The sequence below is a fragment of the Carlito syrichta genome, unplaced genomic scaffold (assembly GCF_000164805.1).
Source record: "Carlito syrichta isolate Samal-C Ts95f unplaced genomic scaffold, Tarsius_syrichta-2.0.1 Scaffold304602, whole genome shotgun sequence".
NCBI classification, from domain to species: domain Eukaryota; kingdom Metazoa; phylum Chordata; class Mammalia; order Primates; family Tarsiidae; genus Carlito; species Carlito syrichta.
Genome location: NW_007248698.1, coordinates 915,952 through 931,103, shown reverse-complemented (window position 1 = coordinate 931,103; position 15,152 = coordinate 915,952). Strand labels below are relative to the sequence as shown.

Sequence of the window (15,152 nt, the reverse complement as noted above, 5' to 3'; positions counted from 1 at the left end):
GGGGTCTGGGCCAGGGTTTCCCTCGGCGGGGCCGCGCGGCGCCCGGGGCGAGGGCGCTCGGCCGCTCGGCCGGGGGACCCGGACACCCCGGGCGCGCCCCGCCCGCGGCCACGATGAATGGGCCGGCGGTGCCAGGCCCGGGCGGGAGCGGACACCTCCGGCCCGGACGGCCAGGCGCCCTGGCACCCGCCCCGGCGCCTCCCTGGCTCCCCGGCTGCGGCGCCCGGAGCCGGGGAGCGTGGCCGGGGCCCGCACCTTCAGTGTCATGTCCGCGATGCCCCTGGGACCCCTCCCGGTGGATAAGTTTTAGCCCGTGGAGTGTCTGGGCACTGTTGAGGGTGGCCCTGCCAAGTTGTTTCGCTCAGGGTCCCCATTTCTCCGTCTGAAAATCGGGGCCCCTGACCGCTTCTACTCGAGAAAAGCGGTGGAGACCCAGCACATGGAGGAAGTCGTCATCAAGTGATGACTGTGCCTGCTGGGTCGTTTCTAGGGGCGCGGGGCACGGGAGGAAGCGGGCCTGGCTCCAGCTGGCCTGCGTGGCCGCGGGCTGCAGACGGCGCGGATCCGGGATTCCACACCCCCTGCCACCCTCACGGCCCGCCCTTCCCAGGTCCCTCGGCCTCTCTGAACCCGGGTTTCCTTATCTGTAGCCTGGAGATAGTACCAGCCACTCAGGGGGTCGGAAGCGCGCAGCGACGTGCTGGGACCTGGTCCAAACAGAAGGCAATTTGGCAATACTCTGGGAGGTCAGAGGTCAGGAGAGGCTGGGAGGCACCAAGGAAATGAAACTTAGAAGGCTCTGCGGAGCCGTCCAGCCACGGTGTGCTCAGCCATTCGTTCGGCATGTTGGAACCTTCAGGGCAGGGGCCATCTGGGTGGCATTTTCTGGAATTTGGGGAAATGGGTCCAGTAGGGCCTCACATCCCTGGCTAGATACAAATATCTCTTGGGAACTTGGTTTCCCCGGAGACCCAGATCTTCCCTCCAGCACTCCCAGGAAGAACAGCTGCTTGATTCGCAAGGGCCCTGTGCTGCAGGGGCGCTTTCTCCCACCACCCTGCCTTCTGCCTTTGTCTCAGCCTCCCGTTAATCTGACACCCAGAGAAATCTTGGGTGAGCCTGCAGCATGCTACTTACTGCGGTGATGTGTTAATTCATTTATGAACTTTCCAAAGGTCAGTCCCACCTATGGTCTGCCAACCTGTTTCCCTTCCAGAAAGAAGCTTCCGGTTCTGAGGTCCTGGAGGTGCCACTTTCTTCTCTCTAGAAGCACAGGCTGGGGCAGGCCTCCTAGTAGGTCAGGTGTCCCCTTCTATGAAGCTGCAGAGCTGGCTTGCAGGCTCTGGGCAGTCCCTGCCAGGAGGAGGCCAGGGTTGGGAGAGAGGGCACAAGAAAGGGGTTTTGGGGTTCGTAAGCAGAGTCTTCCAGTAGCTCTGGGCACTGTGTTATAGCAGAACTCTGCTTTCATATTCAGGAATCACCAGCCTCTGAACATTTACAAAGAGATGTTGAAGTTACAGTGGTCCCATGGTGTGTGAATATTTTTTTGGTGATGGGAGAGTTTTAGATAAATCCTGAATCAAGTCACATTTGAGCAATTATGCTCTTTGCTGAAATGAGCCCTAACTCAACAGGCTGCAATAATTATATAGCGCCAAACTCAGTTTAAATGGTTGAATGCAAATGATTGAATTGGAATATTGGTTTATTATGTAGCAGGGCCACCTTTTAAAAGTGTCAGGACCCCAGACTCTCCTTCCTTGTTCTTTTATCCTTAGGAGTTTTAACTAATAGATGAATGACACCAAAAGGCCGAGAAGCAACAGTTCTTTTTGAGATACCAGGGTTTTTTTTTTTTTGGCTTAAATCTTATTTCAGAAGAAAAAAATTGTCAGTCCGAATTATGAAGGCACATCCTGGTCCTGCAGGAGTTAAAGTCTGGCCTATAACATAGTAAATATTGATTAAACGAGGTAGACAGCACACCTGTTAGGCCTTTGAACACTAAGTACAGGCATGTGAGACATAGTTATAGAACTGTGTTGGCCAGTGCAGTAGCCACATGTTGCAATTAAAGTTTAAGACAATTAAATGAAATACAAAGCGTAGTTTTAGTCAATTGGCCACATTTCAAGTGCTCAGTGGTCACCTGTTAATCATTGTGGATGCAGATAATTTCCATCATCACAGAAAGTTCTATGGGACAGCACTGATTTAGAAGTCTCTCGACATTCAAGTCTCTATGTTCCTCTTGGTGGTGTAGTATTATGTTGGACCATATGAAATTGCTCCTTCTGTGGGCCAAAACCAGTTGACTAACAGCAGTTCTTACACTTCAACCTAACAAGATATCACCTTGGGAAAGCATTTGTCCAAACCCTGTGTGTGCATTATAAACTGCATTCCAAGAAAAAGGGGTGTGAGGGGGCAGCACAGACAGTGGCCTTGCCCTGGAGGGATTTTTGCCTAGTACCCGTATGTATCAAACACAAAATAAATAGATATTTGGTCTCAAGCATATGACTTGCAAGGAGGGTAATTCTAAGTGAGAGTGCCTGGGCAGGGAGGGCCACTTGGCATACAAAAAAATCAACTCAGGGACCGCTTAGGAGACTCTTCTTAGGCAAATTCTGGATGAATCCCTGAAACAGGCATTCAGGTTTCTATGTCTAGAATCCAGACACGTGTGTGTTTCCTTTGCGTATCTAGACACGTGTGTGTTTACTTTGCGTATTTTAGGTAACATGTATCTTCCACCTGTCTTAGCAATGGGCAAAACTTTCCTTTATAGAGAGCATTTAGTAATTTCTAAATTTTCCCAGTCCCCGAACCTTACCAGTCCCCGTATGTTGGAGTTCCAGTGTATTTGGCTCTTGGCTTGCATAAGTTGATTCCTAGGCCGGCGACTATTTGCAAGGCTCTGTTATTTATGCTCCATATAATGTTGAAAGGACCACTGGGGAAGGATTTTTGAATTTGTGCTTTACTCATGGACTCATCTTAGTACTGTGCATAGAATAATGTAAAAGCAAAGTTTAACTTTAAATGAAGAAGCTGAATGATGGAGAGCTGCTTGTTCTCTGGTCAGAAAGGTGGCCCACTGAGTCTGCCCGAAGTTATTAGCTATTTATAGTGATAATGACTGTCATCTGCTGACTCAAAAGTTGGAATGAGGACCATCTTGAATTCAGATCTCGAATTCTCCACTTCATCCTTGGCAAGGTATAAGCAAATAGGTCTGTGCTAGGCCATCTTGAGGGGTTTCAAGCTGGGGTCCCCTAGGACTGAACTTGGCCTGCACTTGAGGGTCGTCTGACCAACTCCATGTTATTAAACAATTGAGCCGCCATTTAAAAGTGGATAATTTTTTTCATTAAAATCTAAATTTTAGCTGGGCTCGGTGGCTCAGCCTGTAAAGGCTGAGGTGAGTGGATTGCCTGAGCCCGCGGGTTCGAGACCCGCCTGGGCAGCGAGACCTCATCTCTACAGTAAATCAAAAAAATCAGCCGGGCGTGGTAGCGCATGCCTGTAATTCCGGCTACTTGGAAGGCTGAGGCGGAAGGATCACCAGAGCCCAGCAGGTTGAGGCTGCGGTGGCTGGGAGCGGCCACTACACTCCAGTCTGGGTGACAGAGTGAGACTCCAACTCAAAAAAAAAAAAAAAAAATCTAAACTTTAGACTGGGTGTAGTGGCTCAAGCCTGTAATCCTAGCACTTTGGGAGACCGAGGCGAGAGGATTGCCTGAGCTTAGGGGTTCGTGACCAGCCTGGGCAACTTGGTGAGACCTCATCTCTACAATTAAAAAAAAAAAATGCCGGGTGTGGTAGCACATGCCTGTAGTTCTAGCTACTTGGAAGGCTGAGGCGGAAGGATTGCCTGAGCCCAGCAGGTTGAGGCTGTGGTGGCTGTGAGTGTGCCACTGCACTCCAGCCTGGTGACAGAGTGAGACTCCGACTCAAAAAAAGAAAAACCTAATTTTTTTTTAGTTCCTTAGGGAAAAATGGGAACTTTTGGCCACACCAGGTGAGCTTTCTTGTGTGACAGCCACTGTTGTCCTTTGGGCCAGGCTGTGCCTTTGTTCACCATCATCTGACCCCAGTCCACATGATGTGCTTGGGCATTGGTGACCCTGAGGGGCCTCCAGTGGTCTCTGCTTTGGCCTACACCCCTGCCTTCTAGTCTATTCCCAGAGCAGATCATGCTGTTCTTTTTGTTCAGAATTTCCCCCACCTTGACCAGGGTCAGCAGTGGCCTCTGACAGCCCCACTTTTGCTCTGGCTTAACTCCGTCTTCCTGTCTTCTGCTCCAGCCACATAGGCCCTTCTCTGTTCCTCAGGCATGCTTCTTCCTCAGGCCTTTGCACCTCTATCTGGGGAGCTTTTCCTAGATGGACACATGGTTGACTCCCCCATCTGCTTCAGGTCTGTTGACCATGCTATTTAAAGTGGCAGTCTCGGATGCCCACCCCCACTCCATCCCTCTCTTCTTCATTGCTTTCTCTCCATCATCATCTGACATACTCCATATTTGACCTTTGTCACCTGCTCCACTAGAGCGTTGCCCCCACACAGGGAGGTGTTTCCTGGTGTATTTGCAGTGTCAAGGGCAATGACTGGCACACTGTAGATGCCCATTCTTGCTGAGCAAGCGCTCAGGTTCTGTGAGTTTATTATCCAGCCTGAAGTAGTCTAGATTCCTAGAGCATCAAATATAAACACACAAATATATTCCAGAGCCAAATGCAAGTGATTTTTGGATTCCCTCCAGCCTGGCTCCAGTTGAGAAATTGACAGTCCCGTGCAGAGGCCGCTGTCAAATGCAGCCAGTCCTGCTGTGCCAGCGAGGCCAGGGGCTTGAAGCGAGCCTCAGGGGAGGTTTGGGTGTTGGCTTTCTCCTGGGAGCCCTACATCTCCAGGCTGGTTAGGTGGGTCTCAGGGCCACCATTTCTCCAAAGCCTGTTGTCTTCGGCACCTCTCCAGGACCAGGCCCTTCCCTGGTGTTCAAGGCTCCCAGGAGGAGGCTTGGCTGTCACATCCTTTATCTCCCTGATGAGCTGAGGTGGGGTTGGCAGAAAATTGAGCATGCAGAGGGACACACCCTCCAGGAAACAAAGCGTTGTTTGGGGTTTGAACTGGGTGCTGGCTTACTCTGAAAGGAGGTGAATTTTGTGTTTAGTGAAGAAGAGAAGAAGAGTGTTCCTTAGTGTGGGGAGCATTCTTTTCTTGTTGGCATTACATGTTCTTTTCTCTTGGTCAGACTTTATCAGACAAGAGTGGGGGAGTTGGCCACGTCCCTGCCTCCCCTCACAGGAATCTTTTTTCTTCTCCAAGAACTTCTGCGTGGTCAACTGAGGTGTGGTTAGGGCAGGGTGGTCTGACTGGGAGAAGTCCAAGCCTAGCCACCCCAATCCTTGATTCTACTTTTGATTTTAGGCAGACATGAAGCGTAGATCCTAGATTCCTGGCTCTTTCCAGCAGGAACATCCGACCTACTCATCTTACACAGAAAGGTGAAAGTCGCTTGTTTCTGCCCAGGTGTTGTGTTTATCTGGAACTTCTCATTCAGTGATTAAAGTGTACAACTCAACTGCATCAAAATCAATTTTGTTTTCAACTAAGACTGATCCTGAATAGTAATGAGATGTCACTTTAGTTCTGTGAATACATTTTTATTTCCTTGGTAGTTCTAGGTATTTGTAGTAATTAGGAAGTCTTAATTTTAAGAATTTAATAGTAATCACAGTGATTAAGGGCTGGAAGGAATCAATGCTGAAGAATAAATGAATTATTGAGACCCTTAATGAAAAGCCTTCTTAGTGGTGGTGTGTCAGGGGACTTTTAAAAGGTGAACTTGGGCCACCGCTTTGAAACCCAGCTACTCTCTTCTGTCTTAAGTCGCTGTCCTCTCAAGTTGGAAGATCCTGAGCCATGTTCAATATTTTGATTTTAAAAAGACTGCAGGACTGTGCAGTGGCGGTGGCCACAGGACAGAGGAAAGGACCAGGTCCCTCTGAGTCTCTGCCCTGCCAGGCCAGGAGGTGACTGCCTTAACTGCGGTCCCTGGCTACTTGCTGTCTTTGGAGGGAGCAGTATGTGCATGTGAGCACGCTGCGAGGTGGCAGCACTAACAGTTCTCTGTCACAGATTCTCGGGGCCTCGAAGATGCTCTTCCTCCAGAATTTGTGGGGGACATTTCCTAGTAAAGATCACATGCAGATTTTTAACTCTTTACAAAAGTAAAAATATATATACAGAAAAATGCACCGTCATAGGCCTACAGCTCAGAAAACATCCACCAACGAAGCATCCTTGTTCATCTAGCAGACTTAAGACATGAATGCCTCCCGATCTCCCCACGTTCCTTGGGCACCCCCTCCAGCTGCTGCACCTCCCAGAGTTCCTGCTCCCCTGCTTCTGATACTGATAGATTTTGCCTGAGTTTGATCTTGATGTAAATGGAATCATATGGCATTTGCCTTTCTGTTTCTTTCACTCAGCATTATGTGTCTTTGGGATGGTTGTAGTTCATTTGTTCCTTCTCATTGTTTCCTATTCCAGCAGGTGGACATATCAGTATATCCATTTTGCTCTGGGTGGGAACTTGGATAGTTTCCAGATCAGGGCTATAAATAATACTTCCATGCACAGTCTTGCCCCTGACTTCTTTTTTTCACAAAGTGCCAGACTTTTTCCCCAAAGTACTTGTACTAATTTATACTCCAACCAGCAGTATACAAGAAATTGGAACATATTACAAAAGTGTCTGCCTTTAAAAAGGAACCAAAATGAAGTTTGAGTTACAACTGGTAATGAAGAAGAAATAACTCACTCATGCTGACATTCTCTTTTGTTATAGAGACGGGATGTTTGGCAGGCAGAATTAATTAATCAAAGGTGGACTTTGCTAAGGACTTGTGAGGGAGGTTCACATTTTATTGCCAGTGAGCAAATGCTGTTTCTGGATCACAGATGCAAGTGGAAAGGTGGCTCTTCTCGCAGGAGTTGGTGGAAGGGAGTTCAGGAAAGTTAGTATCTCAGACCGAATTCTTCAGCAGAAGTGGATTTCCTAAAAACAAAGAAGCCAAGAGTTGGGTCCCAGTCCTCACTTAGCCCTGGTGCCCACTAGGAACTCCACTCCTCCAGGGTTGGCATTGTTGATATTCGCCTTGCAGGAGCTCTTCCTGTCCCCACCCAGCTCTGAAGTGTTGTCCACCCAGGTGTGGAGTTGGAAGGTGTCTCCCCAGCTCCACCAGCCCTCCTGGCACACAGCAATGACATGCTCCCTTTTCTTTGAAGAGCTTGATTGGCTGGAATTTGGCTTGACTGTGAGTGGCAACAATGGCACACATCGGTTCACTTAAAGATAGAAGACTGTCTGGTGGTTGGGTTGTCTGGACCAGCCTTCTGACTTGGGATGGACTGGGCAAGAGCTAGATAACATGAAAAAACACCTTATGAAAAGCTTTGAATGACCTGGAAGGTGGTAAAAGGCATTAACTCAAGAGGATAAACACACCCTGAGGGCCTTTGGTAAATTGGGCAGACTGAAAGTTTTGGATGGCATCTCCAGAACAGGGAACAAGAGATCAAAGTGGGCAGCATGAACCACAGAGGGCTAGGACACCTGCAGGGGGAAGGGAGTCAGAAGTAAGCACATTCCCTGCTGTCCAGGTAGGGGGCACATCCTGAGAAGTGAGTCTCACAGGGACCCTCATGCATGGCATGTGACCTGAGTAGTGGGAAACTCCCATGCTAATCTTAAGATCCTTTATTTTAGAGTCAACCGGGAAGGATAGTGCTCCTGCGTGAGTCCAGAAGCAAGCAGGTCTTTGAAGAACTGCACCTTTATCCTAGGCTCAGAGAACTCCCCCAGGTGTCAGTATCAAAGGAAAGGGAACAGTCTGTGGTTACAAATAACTAAACACAAAGGATGCAAAGCACTGTGGGGTTAGGACCAGCAGGAACAGGTCTGTGAAAAGTAGGATAATAGCGTTTTAAATGCCTTACTATACTTAAAGTAATAGGCAAGAATGAAAATGTCTACAAAGGATAGGAAACTGTAAAATGACCAAGCACATTTGAAAAAGGAACCAAGTACAACTTGTGGACATGCAAAGTTCATGTCTTTTGTAATTGTAACAAAAATCCAGCAGATGGGTTTGCCAGCAGATAAGAAAGCTAACAAGAATAAGTAAACTGGAAGACAAAGCAGAAGAAAGTATGTAGAATTTGTTTTGAAGAACCAAATAGATGAGTAATTTGTAAGACCAGTGAAAAGTCCTGGGAAGCAGACTGAGGAGTGTGTCTAAGCGGGGTCCCAGGAGAGGAACGAGGACAGAGCCAGTCCTTGAAGGACCACGACTGAGAATCGTGGATATGACACCTGTGCAAAAACAGAATCCCAAGTGAGAGAAGTAAAAATAAAGCCACCTGGAGGTAGCTTAGTGGTAGAGCAACTAGAGGGAAACATTCGACAGTGAGGGTGAGAAGATCGTGTTCAGAGGGAAACCAGGACAGCTGCCGACAGATCTTTGCTAAGGGAAATTCTCAAGGACACTCTTAGAAGGAAGGTGATGCCACGTGGAAAAAGTAAGATGCAGATCAGTGAAGAGTAAAGAAGGTGGTAAATATTTGGACAGTTCTAAACCAATGAAAAGAATAATAATGTTGGAGAGACTGAAAAAAGGATGAGATTAAACACATGAAAACAATGGCATCTCAGCTGGAAGTAATCGGTGGAGGGGTAAAGGTTTGTTTAACTTGGGATTTTGTTAACACTGCATATGTTTGTTGTTTAAAAGGTAATTGTTAAAGAATAGAATCCGTGAATTCTGTAAGAGCAGAGTGGGGAAGTGGACTGACTTTAATTAATCAAAAAATATAAGAAAGGAGACCAACTGAACCCCAAGACAGGTGGGGAAAAAAGCTCAAAGCAAGATTAGGGATTTTAAACCGAAATACATCAGCATTCATACTAAATATAAATTGACTAAATACTCCAGTTAAAACGTACAGCTATCATACTGGATTTTTAATAACTCGTGCTGTCAGCAAGAGACAAAGTCAAAGACTGGAAGAAGATACACTATGGAAATACTCGAAAGAAAATTGGTATTGCATTAATGATAAATAGGATTTAAAGTTTTAAAAAAGTGTTGTAAAGAGGGAAAGTCACTTCATAATGATAAAAGTTCAATTCACTTTGGAGATTTAGCAGTTTTAATTTTGGGTATATTGTTAACATAATGTCAAGCAAAAATTGACAGAACTTACAAGAAATGGTCAAATCTATAATCGTAATAGAGAATTTCGGTATATCCTGTCAGTAATTATCAGCCAAGCAGACAAAAATCAATGAGGATTGGAGCTTTTGAACAAAACAAGGAATATGGTCTATACATAACTATAAATAAAGAAAACACTGCAGCCAGCATGTGCATACTTCACAAGTTTAGGATTGACCATATCAGTGACCCTAAAGTAAGTCCCAACAAATATTAAAAGACTGAAATTATATGGAGCAGATAATCAGACCACAATTCAGATTCAACTAGAAATATGAATAAGAATGTAAGTAGAAAATCTCCATGTATTTGGAAATTTAAAATGTGTCTGGTGTTTGTTTATAGGTCAAAAAGTAATGGAATATAAAAAATGCTTTGAAATGAATGATAATGAAAATACTACACATCAAAACATGTAGGATATAGCTAATATTGTTTAAAGAAAATTTATAACTTTAAGTTATTTAAGGAGAGGAAAAGATGAAAATTGATGAACTAAGCATCTATCTTGAAATGTTACAAAAGGTAAAATCTAAATCAGCAGGAAGTAACGATGAGAAAGAATTAAACAGAAAACAAATACACAGCAGAGAAGCTCAACAAAGCCAAATCATCATTCTTAGGAGAGATGAATAATGTTGATAAAATATCAAGCAAACTTGATCAATAAAAATGCACAAATACCTAATATCCAGAATGTAAAATAGAACTTCACTTCAAATGTTCTAGACATTAAAAAAATAAATGTTTCATATGAAGAACTTACACTAAACAAAGATAAATTAAATTAAAAAAAAAATAATGCCATTGGTGTTTATTTAAAATATTTAATGGATCAAGAGGAGAGGGGCTATATACCACATATCATAAATAGAAAACTTCTATATCTTTTTTTTTTTTTTTAGTTGGAGTCTCATTCTGTTGCCCAGACTAGAGTGCAGTGGCCGCTTCCGGCCACTGCAGGCTCGACCTGCGGGGCTCTGGCAATCCTTCCGCCTCAGGCCTTAGGAGTAGCCGGAATTACAGGCATGTGCTACTATGCCCAGCTGATTTTTTTTTTTTATTATTTATTGTAGAGATGAGGTCTTGCCAAGTTGCCCAGGCGGCTCTTGAACCAGTGGGCTCAGGCAATCCACTCACCTCAGCCTCCCAAGGTGCAGAATTACAGGCTGAGCCACCAAGCCCTGCTGAAAACTTCTATATCTTAATGTGACAAAAATTTTGCAGGTTCTGACATTACAAATTTCTAGAAAAGAATAACGTATCAACACTGAACCAAGAAGAAATAGAAAGCCTGCATAGTCATATAAATATAAAAGAAATAAGATCTATGAACAGGTCTTCTGGTAAAGAAAATACTAGGCCCATATGACGTCACTGGTTAGTTCTACGAAATGTGTAAAGAGTAAGCATCCTGGTAGTTTTCAAACTCTCCAAAACAAACCAAACAAGCAGAAAAGGAATGCTGTACCACTCATTGTGATGCCAGCCAAACTTGTTACAAAACCTGACAAGAATAGTAGGAGGAAAGAAAGTTATCAGTTAAATCTCATAAATCCAGCAGTTTGTATAGTGACTAAATAAATCATATATATCCCAGGAATGCAAAGAAATATAAACTTGGTGTAACCCTTAAAAATAAGTTTATATTCACCTCTCTCACTAACAGATGAGTATCTTAATAAATACAGATAAAGTATTTGATAAACTTCAGCATCACTCATGCAAACTAGGACTAAAAGAGCAACTTTAACCTGATCAAGGATGTCTACAAAAAGCCTATAGCAAACATCACGCTAAGGAGTGAGACCCCTCAATCCTTCTCTTTGATATGAGGAAAACATGATGCCTGCTGTCATTCTTCCTCTTCAACATTGTACCCAAGGTCCTACCCTGTGCAGAAAAGCAGATAATATGAAGAAAGGAAACAAACTGTGATTCATATGTGTATATATGTAGAAATTAAAAAAAAAAATCATCAGATGTGTTCCTAGAATTAGGCAAGTTGCTGGGGGAAAAGATTCACCCTACTGGAATCAGTTACATTTCTCTATACTAGCAACTAACTGAAGATGAAACTTGAGATACACCATTTGCAGGGGTGTAAAAATTGTGAAGAACCAGAAGTAACTCCGGAAACGTGTAAGATTCCATGGCATGTGTTATTTTCCTCCATCAAGACACTTGAGTTAGATTTGATCCTTATAACCGTGTACCTTAGCCATTACTGTCCTGCCATGATATTTAGTAGTTCGCTCATCCATCATTTACTTCGTGTTGATGTGCTGAGGTTTCATTGGATACAGTGCCAATTGATCCCTGCCTCCTGGGAGATGAGGGTCTAAGTCTAAGGCAGTGAGAACTGTGCCGTGGGCTAGCACACCATAACTGTTCGTATCCATTTTGAGAAGACACTTTTTGATTCTTACCTTGCAGGAGTGTTGTCTTTCGTTAGTAAGGTGAAGCCTATGGTCTTATTGTAAGCTATCAGAAGATTTAGGTCTATTTAACTACCTACTTTTTCAAAGGATGTTATTTTGGAGACATACCAAAACCTGTCAATTCTTTATTTTTTTTCCTCAGGCATAGAAATTGAATCTGAAATGGCTGATGAATAAGCAAAGGCTTATAATAGAATACGTTTCTATTTTTAGTGTTTCAACTCTTTGAAATGAGTAGCATTGTTTTGTTTTTTTTTAAAGTAGGAAGTCAGTTATATCCATCCTCTTAGAACATGAAAAAATTTTCAAAATCTTTTAGTTACAGCATTTTATCTTAGTTTCCCTGGGTAAAAAAAAGAGAATATACTTAAAATTTCAGGTTAAATTATCTGAAACCCACATCTCCAAACACTAAGAAATGTTATATAGTTAATAAGCATTCTTTTAAAAGCATAACTGAGTTTACAAGGTCGTGAAAGAGATAGAGTCTAAAAGCCAAGGGTGAGGGGAGTGACTGGGCCCAGCTATGAGCTGATGCTGGGATGTGGGTATCATGTGGTATTGTCCAAGGAAATCTTTTTGGCTCTCAACTTTAATTTCCAGGGGGAACAGGGATTTTTCTGAAGTACAGAGTGGGAACTGAACCTTCCCCTCATACCCTCATGTAAAACCGAACCCTTGAAGGGCTGCACCCTCCATGAAAGAACAGACCTTGATTGTAGCAATGGGAGATGACTTATCTTTTTATCCTGAGGCAAGGGAGGCAAAGTCTCTGGGCATTTGTAACTGGAAGCCATGTCTCTTGTGAAAATTAGTCCTTGGTTGCTGACTTCCCTGTTTTGTCTAGCTGAAGTAAAGACAAAATAGCTCTTTAGAGGCAAGGCTCCACCCATAAAGGTTTGCTACTGATAAAGCCCCTCCAAGTGTATAATACAAAATTACCATTAAAGGTAGAAAAGAAGGCAGTGAGAAACAGAAAAAGAAAAAAAGCCAGACAGACTTGAGAAAACAAATTAGAATAACTGATTATAGAGCTGGTTAGATTGAGCTGAAGAGAGAATTAGTGAGTGAAGCATATGTCCGAGAAGTTTTCCCAGATGGTATTGTAAAGAGAGATAGTTTGATGGGCCAGAGGCTCACACCTATAATCCCAGCATTTTGGGAGGCGGAGTTGAGAGAATTGACTGAATCCAGCGGTTCAGACTAGGTTCAGACTAGCTGGGCGTGGTGGCACATGCTTGTAGTTCCAGCTACTTGGAAGGCTGAGGTGGAAGGAACAAATAAGCTCAGCAGGTCAATGCTGCAGTGGCCATGTGTGCGCTACTGCACTCCATCTTGGGCGACAGAGTGAGACACTGACTCAAGAAAAAAAAGAGATGTAGGTCTAATCAGGAGTTCTATCAGGAAGGAATAGAGGCAAGAACCAAGTGGTCAAGGATTTTTCATAATTTTAATGAAAAACATGACTCCTTAAACTCAGCACAATAAGATAAAATGAATACACACCTAACAATATTTTGTTGAATCTTTAGAACCCCAGAAATGTATCTAAATATAAATGACAAATTAACTGACACCATATTTCTCAATAGTCATCTTCCCCCACCAGAAAAAGCCAGAAAACACATAAAGTGTTTTCTGAAGTGTAGAGTGGGAACTGAACCTTCCCTTCATACCCTCATGTAAAACCGAGCCCTTGAAGTGAGTGAGAGAAAACTTTCAGCATGGAATTGTGTACTCAATCTGTTAAGGAAGAATGAAGGTGAAGTAAAGACATTTTCTCAGGACTATAAGGACTGAGAAAGCTTATCAAGGAGAGATCCTTGCTCAAAGAACTAGTCAAGGATGTACTTGGGCAAGACCCTAGAAGAAGGAGTGAGATGCAAGAAGCAGCGATGAGCAAATGGCTGGTATTTGAGCGATTTAAACCAGCAGGTGCCAGCTTTTGTAATAAAACCACACTGAGCAGTCTAATTGTGTGTGACGGGGACTCATGTGGAGTGAATGGCGCCGTACCTGATGCCTTCTTGGTGTCTCTGTTGTTGGAAGGCAGCTGGGGCTTTTGTGGACCTTGGTCAAGTGTGTGTGTTAGGGAAATGTAAGGGTAAAAACTTGTCATGGTAATTTTTTAAAAGGGTGCTCACTGAAAAAAAGAGAAGTAGGATGTTTAACTTCCAAACCATAAAGAAAAAAAGGATAAAGGAATAGCACTTGAAGAATTCAGTAAAGTACCAAAAAGGGGAAAATAAGCAAAGAAAAAGTGTTGTAGAAAGGAAATGCAAAATAAGGGGATCAGTGAGTTCAATTATGTAGGGAATCACAAGAGGTGTTGGTGGACTAACCCTACCAGTTAAAAAGACAAATTGCCACACTGATCTTCACATAAAATTCAGCTCTATGCTTCTCTGAAAATACATGAACACAGAGAGGTTGAAAGTAAAGAACAGAAAAAGATTCCAGCTGGTATTAACCCCCAGAAGTTATAAAACTTTACAAATGATCAGGCAGACTACTTTAATGAAAAAAAATTAGGATAAGGAGGGTCACTATATAATAGGGGGAGAAATAGCAGGCCCTTTACCAGGAAGCTGTAGCAGAGTTTATGGTCACCTAACAAGATGGCCTCTGAATAAAGCACAGATTGACTGATTCCAGGGCAAACTTGGCATGTTCAAGATCATGCCAAGCATGTGGATCAGGTGAAGAGACATCCTGTTATTTCTCCTGCTCTTCAATTTGTATAATCCATATGCAGCAATTGCTGTGAAACCTGCCATTCTAGTGGGAACAAATGGTGCCTCTTTAGCTTTTCGAATAAGTTTGCATCCCTGATCTTCATCCTATGAAGAAAGGGAAACATCTGTATCAGTTGACATAGCAATTGCTTGAAGAATCTTCCAAGAGCAAGAAAATCCCTCACAATCCAACTGACTTCTAAATCAGTGTTTTTCAAACTGTAGACTTGACCTATCATGGGTCTTAAAGTCAGTTTAGTTGATTATAAAAAACCTTTTTTAAAATTTTTGATAGCTTAGAAAATACCAGTGTATCACACATACTTATTGTTTCATAAGAGTTATGTATACCTACATATATGTATACATATATTAGTGTATATGTGTCTGTGTCCTGGGACACATAAAAATTTATTTTTCAGGATCATAGTCAAAAATCTGAAAGCTTTGACCTGTATTACACAGAACATATTCTCCAGTGGTACAGTTAAATTAGGATTTTATCAATGATAATTTAAACCTCCCATGCATTAGGATAGTTAAAGCTCCTACCCACCCACAAATCAAAGACTAGATCATAGCCGGGCTCAGTGGCTCAGCCTGTAATCCCACGCCTCGGGAGGCTGAGGTGAGTGAATTGCCTGAGCCCGTGGGTTCGAGACCCGCCTGGGCAACTTGGCGAGACCTCATCT

The 15,152-nt window shown here is 43.6% G+C and overlaps 1 protein-coding gene across 1 annotated transcript in view; it reads left to right on the top strand.

Annotated features, from left to right (window-relative positions):
• The first annotated feature begins 1,213 nt into the window (after window positions 1–1,213).
• Window positions 1,214–15,152, top strand: part of RRBP1 (ribosome binding protein 1) — a 65,470-nt gene continuing 51,531 nt past the window's right edge. The window contains exon 1 of the mRNA XM_008060392.2: window positions 1,214–1,293. The gene's annotated coding sequence lies outside the window, so the exon portion shown is untranslated. The remainder of the gene's footprint in view (window positions 1,294–15,152) is intronic.